Source organism: Ictidomys tridecemlineatus, chromosome 3, assembly GCF_052094955.1.
Source record: "Ictidomys tridecemlineatus isolate mIctTri1 chromosome 3, mIctTri1.hap1, whole genome shotgun sequence".
Classification (NCBI taxonomy): Eukaryota; Metazoa; Chordata; class Mammalia; order Rodentia; family Sciuridae; genus Ictidomys; species Ictidomys tridecemlineatus.
In genome coordinates this window covers 168,002,379-168,015,854 of record NC_135479.1, presented here as the reverse complement: position 1 = coordinate 168,015,854, position 13,476 = coordinate 168,002,379, and positions in this window count along the sequence as shown.

The window sequence follows — 13,476 nt, the reverse complement described above, 5'->3', positions numbered from 1 at the left end:
GGAATGCCTTTGATTTATGCATGGTGATTGTTTATCCTGCCACTTTGCTGAATTCATTTATTAGTTCTAGTAGTTTCTTTGTAGACCCTTTTGGGTCTTCTAGGTATAGGATCATATCGTCCGCAAATAGTGATAATTTAAGTTCTTCTTTTCCTATTTTTATGCCTTTAATTTCTTTTGTCTGTCTAATTGCTCTGGCTAGTATTTCAAGGACTAAATTAAATAGAAGTGGTGAGAGAGGGCATCCCTGCCTTGTTCCAGATTTTAGCAGGAATGCCTTCAGTTTTTCTCCATTTAGAATGATGCTAGCTTGAGGTTTAGCATATATAGCTTTTACAATGTTGAGGTAAGTTCCTGTTATCCCCAGTTTTTCTATTGTTTTGAACATAAAAGGATGCTGTACTTTGTTGAATGCTTTTTCTGCATCTATTGAGATGATCATATGGTTCTTATCTTTAAGTCTATTGATGTGGTGAATAATATTTTTGATTTCCGTATATTGAACCAACCTTGCATCCCAGGGATGAATCCTACTTGATCATGGTGCACAATTTTTTTATATGCTTTTGTATTCGATTCGCCAGGATTTTATTGAGAATTTTTGCATCTATGTTCATTAGAGATATTGGTCTGTAGTTTTCTTTCTTTGAAGTGTCTTTGTCTGGTTTCGGGATCAGGGTGATGTTGGCCTCATAGAATGAATTTGGAAGAGCTTCTTCTTTTTCTATTTCTTGAAATAGCTTGAAAAATATTGGTATTAATTCTTCTTTGAAGGTTTTGTAAAACTCCGCTGTATACCCATCCAGTCCAGGGCTTTTCTTGGTTGGTAGTCTTTTGATGGTTTCTTCTATTTCTTCCTTTGTTATTGGTCTGTTTAAATTGTGTGTGTCTTCCTGACTCAATCTGGGCAGCTCATATGACTTAAGAAATTTATCGATGTCTTCACTGTCTTCTATTTTATTAGAATATAGGCTTTCAAAATACTTTCTAATTATCTTCTGTATTTCTGTAATGTCTGTTGTGATATTGCCTTTTTCATCCCGTATGTTAGTAATTTGAGTTTTCTCTCTTCTTCTCTTCGTTAGCATGACTAAGGGTCTGTCGATTTTATTTATTTTTTCAAAGAACCAACTTTTAGTTTTATCAATTTTTCCAATTTTTTTTTTGTTTTAATTTCATTGATTTCCACTCTGATTTTAATTATTTCTTGTCTTCTGCTATATTTGCTGTTGTTTTGCTCTTCCTTTTCTAGGGTTTTGAGATGTAGTGTGAGTTTGTTTATTTGTTGGTTTTTACTTTTTTTGAGGAATGAACTCCAGGAAATGAATTTCCCTCTTAAAACTGGTTTCATTGTGTCCCATAGATTCTGGTATGTTGTGTCTGAATTGTCTTTTATATCTAAGAATTTTTTGATTTCCTCCTTTATGTCTTCTGTAACCCATTAATCATTCAGTAACATATTGTTTATTTTCCATGTGATGCAGGATTTTTCCTTCCTTCTTTTATCATTGATTTCCAGTTTCATTCCATTATGATCAGATATGGTGCATGGTATTATCTCCACACCTTTATATTTACTAAGAGTTGCCCTATGGCATAATATATAATCTATCTTTGAGTAAGATCCATGTGCTGCTGAGAAGAATGTGTATCCACTTGATGATGGTTGATATATTCTATATATGTTGATTAAGTCTAGGTTATTGATTGTGTCATTGAGTTCTATAGTTTCTTTATTCAGCTTTTGTCTGGAGGATCTGTCTAATGGTGAGTGGTGTGTTGAAGTCACCCATAATTATTGTGTTGTGGTCAATTTGACTCTTAAACTTGAGGAGAGTTTGTTTTATGAACATTGCTGCACCATTATTTGGTGCATATAAATTGATAATTGTTATGTCTTGTTGGTGGATAGTTCCTTTTAACAGGATATAGTGTCCTTCTTCATCCCTTTTGATTAACTTAGGTTTGAAGTTGATTTTATTCAATATGAGTATGGCCATTCCTGCTTGCTTCTGAGGGCCACGTGAGTGGTATGATTTTTCCCAACATTTCACCTTCAGCCTGTGTATGTCTTTTCCTATCATATGAGTCTCCTGAAGGCAGCATATTGTTGGATTCTTTTTTTTTTTTTTTGATCCAGGTTACTAGCCTTTGTCTCTTGATTGGTGAGTTTAGTCCATTAACATTTAAGGTTACAATTGAAATATGATTTGTACTTCCAGTCATGTTTATTTATTTATTTATTTTAGTTTGGCTAGTTTTTACTTTTTGGTTGTTTTTCTTCCCCCTTTACTGAGATACCTCCCGCTGTTGGTTTTGGGCACTATTTTTCTATTTCTTTTCTTGTAGAATTTTGCCCAAAATGCTTTGCAGTGCTGGTTTTCTGGCTGTGAATTCTTTTAGCTTTTTTTTTATCATGAAAGATTTTAATTTCATTGTCACATCTGAAGCTTAATTTTGCTGGATACAGTATTCTTGGTTGGAGTCTATTATTTTTCAGCGTTTGAAATACATTGTTCCAGGATCTTCTCGCTTTCAAAGTCTGTGATGAAAAATCAGCCATTAACCTAATTGGTTTACCCCTGAATGTAATCTGCCTCCTTTCTCTCGTAGCTTTTAATATTCTCTCCTTGTTCTGTACGTTGGCTATCTTCATAATTATATGTCTTGGAGTTGGTCTATTACAGTTTTGGATGTTTGGGGTCCTGTAGGCTTCCAGGATTTGGCAATCCATTCCATCTTTCATCTCTGGGAAGTTTTCTAGGATTATTTCATTTAATAGGTTGTTCATTCCTTTGGTTTGAACCTCTGTGCCTTCTTCTATCCCAATGACTCTCAAATTTGGTTTTTTGATGAGATCCCATAACTCTTGGATAGATTGCTCATGAGATTTAAGCATCTTTTCAGTGTTGACTATACTCTTTTCAAGTTGATAAACTTTGTCTTCATTATCTGATGTTCTGACTTCTACTTGATCTAGTCTAATTAAAATATTCTTCTTAGTGTTTTTAATCTGGTTTATGGTTTGTTGCATTTCTAAAGATTACTGTTTGTTTGTTTTTTTTAAGATCTCTATCTCCTGGTAAAGCTCGTTCTTTGCAGTTTGAATTTGTTTGTTTAGTTCATTTTCAAAATATACTTTCAATTCTTGGACTTGCTATCTCATGTCTTCTCTAAAATTCCATTCCGTATGAGTTAGGTATGCCTTGATTTCTTTCCCTGTCCATGTTTCTGATGCTTCTAGGTCCTCCTGTAGATTTAAGTTGTCCTGCATTATCTGTAATCCTTTTTTCCCTTGTTTTTTTCATGTTGTTCACGTTACTTTCAAGCTCTGTTTGACTGCTTTGTAACTGCTTTCTCCTATACATTTGTTTTGGCTTTGTTTATCTCTGTTGTCTCTCCTTTGTGGTGGGAGATTATGCCTATAGATGTTGGGCTTTATTGTACTTTAGAGCTGATTCATTCAATTTATAAAGGGCTTCTGGATTTTGTATGCATATAGTGATTTGTTTTTTGTTCTTAGGACTTTAGGTTAGGTGCTATGCAGGTATAAGTGTTAGTATGTTTTGGCTACTTTAGAAGATTGCTCTAATGAAGGGGGATACTGACCGTCAATTGGATCAGGGTGTTGGTAGTAGCTAGGTATTTAGGAGCACTATAGACGGCCTCGAAACATTCACCTATTTGCATTTAGACATTTACATGAAATGGAGGACGTAATGCTTGGGATGAAAGTTGGGGGGAAGGGGAAGGAAGGTGCTCTTGAAAAGAAAGAAGGAGAGGGAGATAGATAGCACAGAGGAGAGTGGAAAGAACAATAAAACTTGGAAGGGGAGAGAAAGAGGGGAAAAGGGAGAGAAAAAATAAAATGAAATAAGAAATAAAATTAGGTCGTAGAGATCCATTTTCTTCTCTTTCCGTAGGCAAAGCTGTGCCCTCTGGGCTGAGTTTTGCCCTCAATGTGTCAACAGCAATCCCTGTAAGGCAGCTCCTGGGAGTCTCTCAGTCCTGTTGGTCCAGAGCCGTTTCACTTCTACGGCCCCTCCTCCCCTTCCTCCTGCCTATCAGTCAGGTCCTGCTCACCGGAGGCGGTTCCCCAAGGATTTGGTTACACTTTCAGCCCCACCGAGTGCTCTATTTCCCTAACGACTGAGCACTCTCTCTGTCATTCATCTAAGCCCCAGTGCTGTGGAGCTGTGGTCTGGGAGTCAATAATTTAATTTTTCTGGACCCCTTTGGTGGGCACACCTTCAGAATCTGGCGGCTAAGACCATTGGTTTCGCCACAGGTGATAATGGGAGTTGGGGTTCGAGGATCCCCTCTGCTTCCTCAGCCCCTACAATCACGACCACTCTGCTGGCGGTAGGAGGAGTTGGGGGTCTGAAGTGTCCTCTGTTTCCCTCCGCCCCTACCGTCACGCCCTCTCAGTTGGCGGTTGGGGGAGTTGGGGTGGGGAGTCTTCTCTGCTTCCCTCCGCCCCTACAGTCACGCCCACGTCACTGGCAGTAGGGGGAGTAGGTGGCCGAGAGTCCTTTGGCCCTTAGGGTCCCGCCCATGAAGAGATTTTGAAGTTTCCTGGTTGTTTGTATCTGATGAGGGTGGGAGTCACACACCTGCTAAAGTAGATTCCGCTGGGAAGAAATCTCTTTGGCCGAACTTTGGTGACTTCCCCTCTCTGCTATGGCGGCCCCTGGCTCCTTGCCGGAGTGTCCGAAGGGAGGGGTGGAACTGGCTTGTCTCTGGTCTGACACAATCTCTGGTTTTAGTTACCAGTTCACTATTTCATAAAGGATTGGTTAGATTCCCTTCATGTTGTCTCAGGTGGGGGGAGCCCTTGCCGGGTGGGCGGGGCCGTTTGCAAAGCAGGGAGGGTGTGAGACATCTGCTGGGCCAGGCAGATGCCGAGCTGCCGGGGGTCACTTGCAGAGCCGGGCAGGCGGCAGCCGCGTGGCTAAGAGCTGGGCAGGTGGGGCTGCCGTTTGCAGAGAGAGTGGGGACACCAGGAGAGCCAGGATGGTGGGTCCGTCCACTGGCCGGGCGGGGACCCCTCTCGCTGCTCCGCTCCGGGCCGCCCCGGGCGGGCGGTGGCTGCAGGATTGGACCTGTGCGCCTGCATGGCCGTCCAAGATTCACTTGTCTGGGACAAACTGTCACCTCTAATAAACTTACTAATTCCCGGCAGGTCTCCTTTCAACGGAATTTTGCTAGAAGTTCCTCAGTAGGTAGAATGTAGCTGTTTTAATGGGTCTTTCTGATCCCGTTAATGCGGAGATACTGAAAGTGCTGCTTCCTCGAAGGCCACCATGTTGGATCTTTAACAACTGGGTTTTTACAACAAAGATTTCTTTCCTGGTCCACACTATCCTGTTCCCATTCACATAGTCTGCTCCCTAGGCTCAATGCTTAACTGTATTGTGAGGAGACCTCCCCTAGAAAATTTCCTGTGTCTATTGCTCAGGTTTTGAGCTCTATATTCCTCTTCATGGCTTGTCCTCTCACTTTGATAAGAAATCTGGACTGCCTTTTTGGCTTTCTTTCCTCACACGTGATTAAGAATTCTAGATTGTTCAGAGTTTTAGATTTAAAATAATCTTTTTCATAAGCATGACTACATTCTTCATTGCATGTTTTCCATTCCATGGTTGTCTCTTATAAAGATTCTAAGAAAATTTTCCTAATCCTGGACTTTATATTAAATCTCAGAATGGATGTTTTTGGTAGTTTTTCCTTGTTTTGCTAGATACTAGTGACTGGTTGGTTTCTTTAGAGCTTCTCTTGTCACCTTTTCCTTTCTTTTCTCTTCTCTATCCTTATCTTGACAGTTTTCTCTTGTCCCCCTTCTTTCCCTTTGGTCTTCCTTCTTTCACTCCTTCTCTTCCTTCCTTTTTTCCCCCTTCTTTACTTTCTTCTTCCTTTAATTATCTTCCCATCTCTATTTTCTGTCTTTGTTTCATTTTCTTCCCACTTTTCTTTCTTTCTTTTTTATTCTCTTAATCTCCCTTTCTTCCTTCTGTCTCTTTTTTTTAAAGAGAGAGTGAGAGAGGAGAGAGAGAGACAGAGAGAGAATTTTTAATATTTATTTTTTAGTTCTCGGCGGACACAACATCTTTGTTGGTATGTGGTGCTGAGGATCGAACCCGGGCCGCACGCATGCCAGGCGAGCGCGCTACCGCTTGAGCCGCATCCCCAGCCCCCTTCTGTCTCTTTCTTACCCCAAATATTAAGGTTTTATTTCCTCAAAGAGAAAAAGACCGAGTTTGTAAAATAAATATGATTCACATAAAAAAGCAGAATATATAAATTTAGTTATCAGTTTATAGAATAAGCTTCTTTCTTATTTTCCAATATAACTTCTAATATTTAAAAATTATCGTAAACAAACACCGAGGTTTTAATATGTTTCTTTACCTTAATTAAGCTATGTTTATTCCTTTTTGGCCAGTAGGAACTCATTTTAAAAACTTCAAATTTGTTCCTGAGTTTTTCAGTAATTTCTAAAAGATTTTCCCTTTTGTGATATGAAAACTCAAGTCCAACGCATTACACTTCAGTCTCAGAATATAAATTAGCCATTTTTTGCAAAGCAGCCCTGTAAGAATTTTCAGTGGTGTAGTCTGTATTTTCTGTGTTTACTTAAAAAAAAAAGCAAATAAGCCATACATAAAATATACACATATATTTTACCTTCTTTCTTACTCAAACAGTGTTGTGTGTGTTTGTGCACGCTTCAACTTGGCATTGATTTTTTAAGCTTTACAACATAAACTTAAAATCACTTCTTTTCAGTATCTAGTAAACTTTCATTTATGCCTTTTTAAAAAATATAATCATATAGTACTATTATGTATTTAACTGTTTTTTTAAGCCTGAATACTAAGAGTCTTGCCAATATTTTTTTCTGAAGTGACTCTACTGATGCCTTTATTTATAGAGAATAGAACTATGTTTTTTTATTTGAACAATTCTAAAAATCTTAGTTGATGAGTTAGCAACATGTATATAAACTTTTATGACTGGTTAATGTGGTTTAACTTTATTCATATTATTTCATTTATTGTTTACACACTTTATCATGTTATATTTATTGTTGATATACTTTGATGATTCTTTTTGTTTTCTTTTTACTATTTCTTCTCCTATTTGGGATGGTTTTGCACTTTTGTTTTAGTTGTCTCATGTCAATACTTTTATTATTTATAATACTGCATGTTTCATGCTACTTTGTTTTGTCTGATGTTAATTATTTGACCACCACTAGTATTATATGGCAATTAAGAGACTTGACTTTAGTTCTTTCTCAGTTGAGGAACATACACTACCTCCTCCCTTCTATTTTATTTGATCTTTCTATTTATTATTAGTATGGCATTAGTTTTATAATAACTTAGGAGGGTAGTACAGAGAGTACATTGTATACTTCATCCAATTTCCCAAATTGTGAATATTTTACAGATTCCTGTCCCCTTTTCAAAATTAAGATATTAATATTGGTGCAATACTATTAATTACATTACAGACTTTCTTATTGATTTCAGCATTTTTTACATTAAGGTCTTCTTTATGTTTCATGACTCCAGTCAGGGTTTCAATTTGAACCTTGCTGTCAACACAGCTTAGTTTCCAACAGCCAAAATGAGTTTTGTTTTTCCTTTTTTATTTATATACTTGAGACTTTACAAGAGGTGTTCTGTACAGTGTCCTTAGGTTTTGGTTTATCTGGTCTTTGTTTATGATGAGACTTGTTCTAGGAAATTTGAGAACGAATGAAACAGGATTAAAATTCTTTTCTCTTTGTATCACATCAAGGGGTTCTTGATATAAAAATGACTTATTACTAATAATGTTAACCTAGGTCAGCTGGTGAAGTTGAGGTCTGAGTTTTCAGGACTGTATAAATAACAGCTTTCTTCTTCCCGAGTGCCCTTCATTAGAAAAAAGTCACTAAATATAGGTCTCACACCAAAGAGGGTACTTATGTTTTATCTCTTGAAGAGATGAGTTTGAAGAATTGTGAAATTATTTTAACACCATTCACACAATTTAAAATTTTGAGAGAAATAATAGTAAACTATACAAATAACCTATATCTGTATAAAATTTTGCACAATTATGGATCTGTTTTATATAATGTTATAGTTGTGTTATAATGATGATTTTCAATTTTCTTGATTCTTTCTACATGTAAATGGAAATTCCAAATTAACTAGATAAACAATCCCTGGAGAATACTTTTGCCTTGTGTTTATTGAGAATATAGACTCAAAAACTTATCTTACGTTGTATGTTCTGAGGTGCCAGATGCCAATCTGATTTCAAGGTAAATTGATTTTCTAAATAAAGCTGTAGATATTTTTTCTATAATTTGATACTTGATACTTTTTTAATTAACCCTGTTATTTATGTTTCTGGGCCAATCATCAAAATTAGATGTTACTATGTACATCAAGGTAATCTGTTTGATGGAGTATGCCAATCATGAACTGAACCTTTGATACCCTGAGCCCAAAACAAACTTTTCCTACTATAAGTGAAGGAAATGTAGAAGGGCTTAGGCAGCCAGGGCAAGATGGAAAATGAAGAGATCGTGGGCAGGGCCAGAACAAAGACACATGGAGGGTCTTCTGATGAGGTCAACTTCTTGCTTGGCAAAAGTACTCATGGACATAACCAGGGGACCCAATTGGTCACTTTTGTACTTCTGCTTCTAAATGGAAAATCCAATAGAAAAACTAAAACCTATGCATGGGCAGAAACGGGTTCCAATCAATAATGGTGAGGAAAGCATGGACAAAGGAGGAGATAAGAAAAGAAGGAAATTCCAAAGATAATAAAAAGATCGAGCCCAAACTTCCCTACCAGATTCCTAATTCTGGGGCCCCTAATCTTTGGAGAAGTCCATCTCTGTTACTTTTGCAAAGAACCTACTTCTTGCTTGCTATTTCTTCAACTCCTACTCTGTTCTTCAATTCTTTGCTGAATGCAGACAACAAACCCAGTTCTCCTGGTAAGTAATATAAGTAGTTCTTGTCAGGTATTTTGGTCACAGTGACAAAAAAAAACTGACTAACACAGAAATTGGTACTGACTAGTGGATCTTTTCTGTTGACTAACCTGACAGGGTGGTATGAAAGCCTTTGTGAGTAGACTTTAGAAAGTTAGAAGACTCAAGATGAGAAGACTTCAAATGTCTTAAGCATAGCTTAATAAATAATTCTGATGGGAGCTTGGACGACCAGAATGTTGAATGTTGGAATGTTGACAATAAAGACTGTTCTCATGAGGTTTCAAAAGGGAATAAGGATTCTATGGGAAATTGGGCAAAAAAGCCATTTGTATTGTATCCTTGTGGAAACTTGTCTATATTTTGTCCATGCCCTGAGACTTAATATGTGACTGACCTTAATGGTGATGGACTAATTAATCTGAAGGAAGAAAGCTGGGACCAAGGAAGATGTGGCTGTGAAGAGACTACCATCACTAAAGAGAAGCTAGTGAATGACAACACTCCCTTGCCCTGAGAAATCTAAGCCAAATTTGTGCCTCACTCTATTATCTTGATAGTTCATCTTCCTGTGATACTACATCAGCCAGGTGATCACTTCAAATGATTAAAGTGTCCTAGCAATTCCAACACTAAGAATAGATTGGCAGCCCTGCAACCCTCCTATGTCCCTAAGAAATGATTTGACAACCTACTTTGAAGAGCACACAGCCTGCAAGATCAGACAAAAGCACCTATACAAACATTAGACATAGTCAGGCATCCCTCTCAGTTTGACCTTTGAAATCATCACATCCATACAGTCCTCAGTCACTTCAGGTGCCCATCCCCTGCTACTGGGCATACTGTAGCAAACTTGTCTTGGTTTTCCAAAGCAGCCCTTTACCAACAAGGCCCTAGGAAATGGTCAAGTTTCCCATCTTCACTGTCATGTCAGATGTCCCTTGCTGTCTTTAATAACAGTCATTTTGGCTAGAGGCACAAAAAACATACACTGAAAAAAAGAATTATCTCTTCAATAAATGGCAATCTGAAAACTGGATATCCCATGCAGAATTAAACTAGACTCTTATCCCTTACCATAAGTAAACTTAACTCAAAATATTTCAAAGACCTAAAAGTCATAACTAAATCCTTGAAACTATCAGAAGACAACAAACGGGTGACATTTAAAGCCAACCACATAGGCAATTATTTTTGATGGTACCCCAAAAGCACAATAACAAAACTAAAAATAGACCCAATATAATATCAAACTAAGAAGATAATATCAAACTAAGAAGCTTCTTTACATGAACAGGAAGAATCAAAAGTGTAAAGACACAAGCTTCAGAATGGGAGAATTATTTACAAAGTGTTTGCAAAGTTTTTATGTGGCAAAGTTTTTATGTGATAAAGAACTCAAAGAAATCACAAGCTGTGGGGACAAGTGCATGGAGTACTGAATACATGGCAAACATTAAGGGTGTCTAAGTAGCAGCCCACTCTCCTCAGCTAGGTGTGTGAGCGGCAGTCCACTTACCCCTTGGGCACAGCCCTGGGCACGAAGCCATGTGTTTCAGTCCCTGTGCTTGCTTCATGGGCCCACTACTCAATTGGTTGCTGCAAGGACAATTAGCAGATATTGCATTGGTGGCTGTCTGTAATCTGCTTAGCTTCGGCCTGAGTATATATACATGGTAACTGCACAATAAAATCAGACCTGCTTCCTGCTTGGTTTTAGGAGGTCTTGATTAGCGACTCCATAGCCACACTCTTCTCTACACTGTTCCGTGAACCTCATTGCTGGGCAAGAGAAAGCCCACAAAAAAACCAATAATACCAATAATCTGATTTATAGATAAACAAATGATATCAATAGATATTTTCAAAAGAAGAAACATCCATGGTCAATGATATGAAAAATGTTTATAATCACTAGCCATCAGGAAAATGCAAACCACAACCACATTAAGATATCATCTCTTCAGTTAGAATGATTATCATCAAAAAGATGAAAAACACAAAATGTTGACAAGGGTGTGGAGAAAGAGAAATTCTTACACTCTGTTGATCAAAATATAAATAAGTACAACCATTACAAAAATCAGTACAGAGTTTCTGATAAACAAATAATAAAACTATCATATCATCCATTTATTTCACTTCTGAATTTTATCCAAAAGAATAAAATCAGTTTATCAAAGAAATGACTGCATTCCCATGTTTATTATAGCACCATTCACAATAGCTAAGATATGGATGATATCCATGCCTTAAACTAGTGCAACACACGTGTGCACTTTCCTCTAGCTCTACCACTGTTCCCACTCAGCACCTGAGATGAGTGTGACTTGCCAAGATGTCAATCAATCTACTGGCCACAAGACATCAAGAAGCTAGACTCAAGCCCCTGGAAACCTGATCCCTTGCCTTATCTGCAAAGAACATTCCATGGAACTTCCCTCTGTGTCCCCCTCTATAAAAATAAAGGATTCAGATGGCTTACTCTCTTTCCAGCAGACCCCTAAGGTCGAGAGCTATCACTAGATCCCAAGAAAAATGTATTTTGTCTGTTTCTGTGTGATTATTTTGTGTCAACCCAAATACACCTGGAGTGACCCTGACTGATTTAGTCACGTGTTGTGGCAGTGGAATAGCGACACCTAGTAGCTAGGAAAGATCGGGAAGAAGAGACAAACAAAGGTGGCATAATGTGAACTAAAACATAAATAGATGGAAGGAATAATTTCTAGTGTTTTACAACACAGCATATGACCACAGTTCATAACAATCTATGATAATTTTTCTAAACAACTTAAAGAGAGAAATTCATAGGTTCCAAACACAAGGAGATGAAAATGTTTGAGAAGTTGGAAACTGTAACTACCCTGATTTGATAGATACATATTTTTAAAATGTGTCAAATTACCCCTGGCGCTCCCAAAAAGTTCAATGGTTAAAATAAATTTTTGAAAATAAAAGTTTGAAAATAAATGGAAATAAATCTTTGAACTGCTGTATCACACAACCATTCAAAAATAGTAATTCACACATGATCATTTTTTCTAAATGCTGTATTATTATATAAATTAATAATAGTATATGAATAGTACAAAATTATTTTGTATAACTCATATAAAAATAAAAATTTTATTACATTTCTATCATTCAATTTTAATATTTTATTCCTATTTATATATTTTGGAATATAGCCTTATAGTATATTGCTACCTTTTATTGTGGAACAGGCATGTATTTCAAGAATTTTGAAAAAGTTTATTAATGTCAAATTACAAACAAAGTGGTTGCAAGATCTCATCTACTGAACTCACAAGCAGATAGATGAAAATTGAAACTCTAGATGCAAGCGATAATCAAGGGATTATTCTAGATTGAAAGCAAATAGAGGAAAGGGAAGGAACCCAGATAAACACAAGCATCATTAAGTTATTCTCTGTCCCCTCTACCCATTGTCATTGCTAATGTCCTGTACATAATTTAGTAATCAAATTGATATATATTAAGGATTTAGCTAACTTTGCTGCAAAGACCCCAAAACAACTATGGAATAATATCTACCTTAAGACCATTTAATACAGTTACACAAACCAGAGACATAAAAATATCACACCTGATTAAGTAGACATTGTGGTATGAAGGCAGGAAGTACAACTTAAGTGAATACAGAAAAAAAAATCAATTTGATTACACAGATTAGGGAAAGTTTATTTTTGAGCTCAAAACAAGGAGGATTAGAATTTAAAAAAAGAAGGAAGGGATTATTTTAGGTTTGGGAAACATTGCTATTGTATAGATTGAAGCAGGTACACCAGGAATAGGGAAGTGATGCACATGGTCATCTTCCTTCTGGTGCACAGGAGAAAGCAAATTGACAAGATACAGACAGATCTAAAATTTTAAAGTTAGGAAAATGGATCTGGTTTGAAAGTAATGAGGTTCTGTTAAATTATTGAGCAGGGAAGTATCAAATTTTAAATTCATTCAGCAAACAATGAGCACTACAAAATGACAAAGAATTCAGAGCATTGGAAACAGAGAATTGAACTTATCAAAGCAATCCCTTCTCCCTAAACCATAGCACTAATTGTGGGGTGGGAAAGGAGTGACCAATTACAAGGTACTCACAAATAAATGCATAATTAGTAAAAGTGATTAGCATTATGAAGAAGAGATAATAGCAGGATAAGAAAGGTAAAAGACACTTTGTATGAAGAGAAAACACAGGAGAACAATCTCAGGCATTGTTATATAGGACAAATAATAAAATCAAATTTCCAGTGAGTATGTTTAGGACATGAGCATTCAAAGTACAGAGTGCAAAGTTGATAACGTTGACTGAAGCTATCATACCTCACAGTTTACTCTCCAAAGTTATTTATTTTTATAAACCATATTAATTCTACTTCCTCCAGAAAGGGGTTCCAAGAAACTGAGTCTATTTACTGCCTGTTTTATATTTTATGAACAGCATG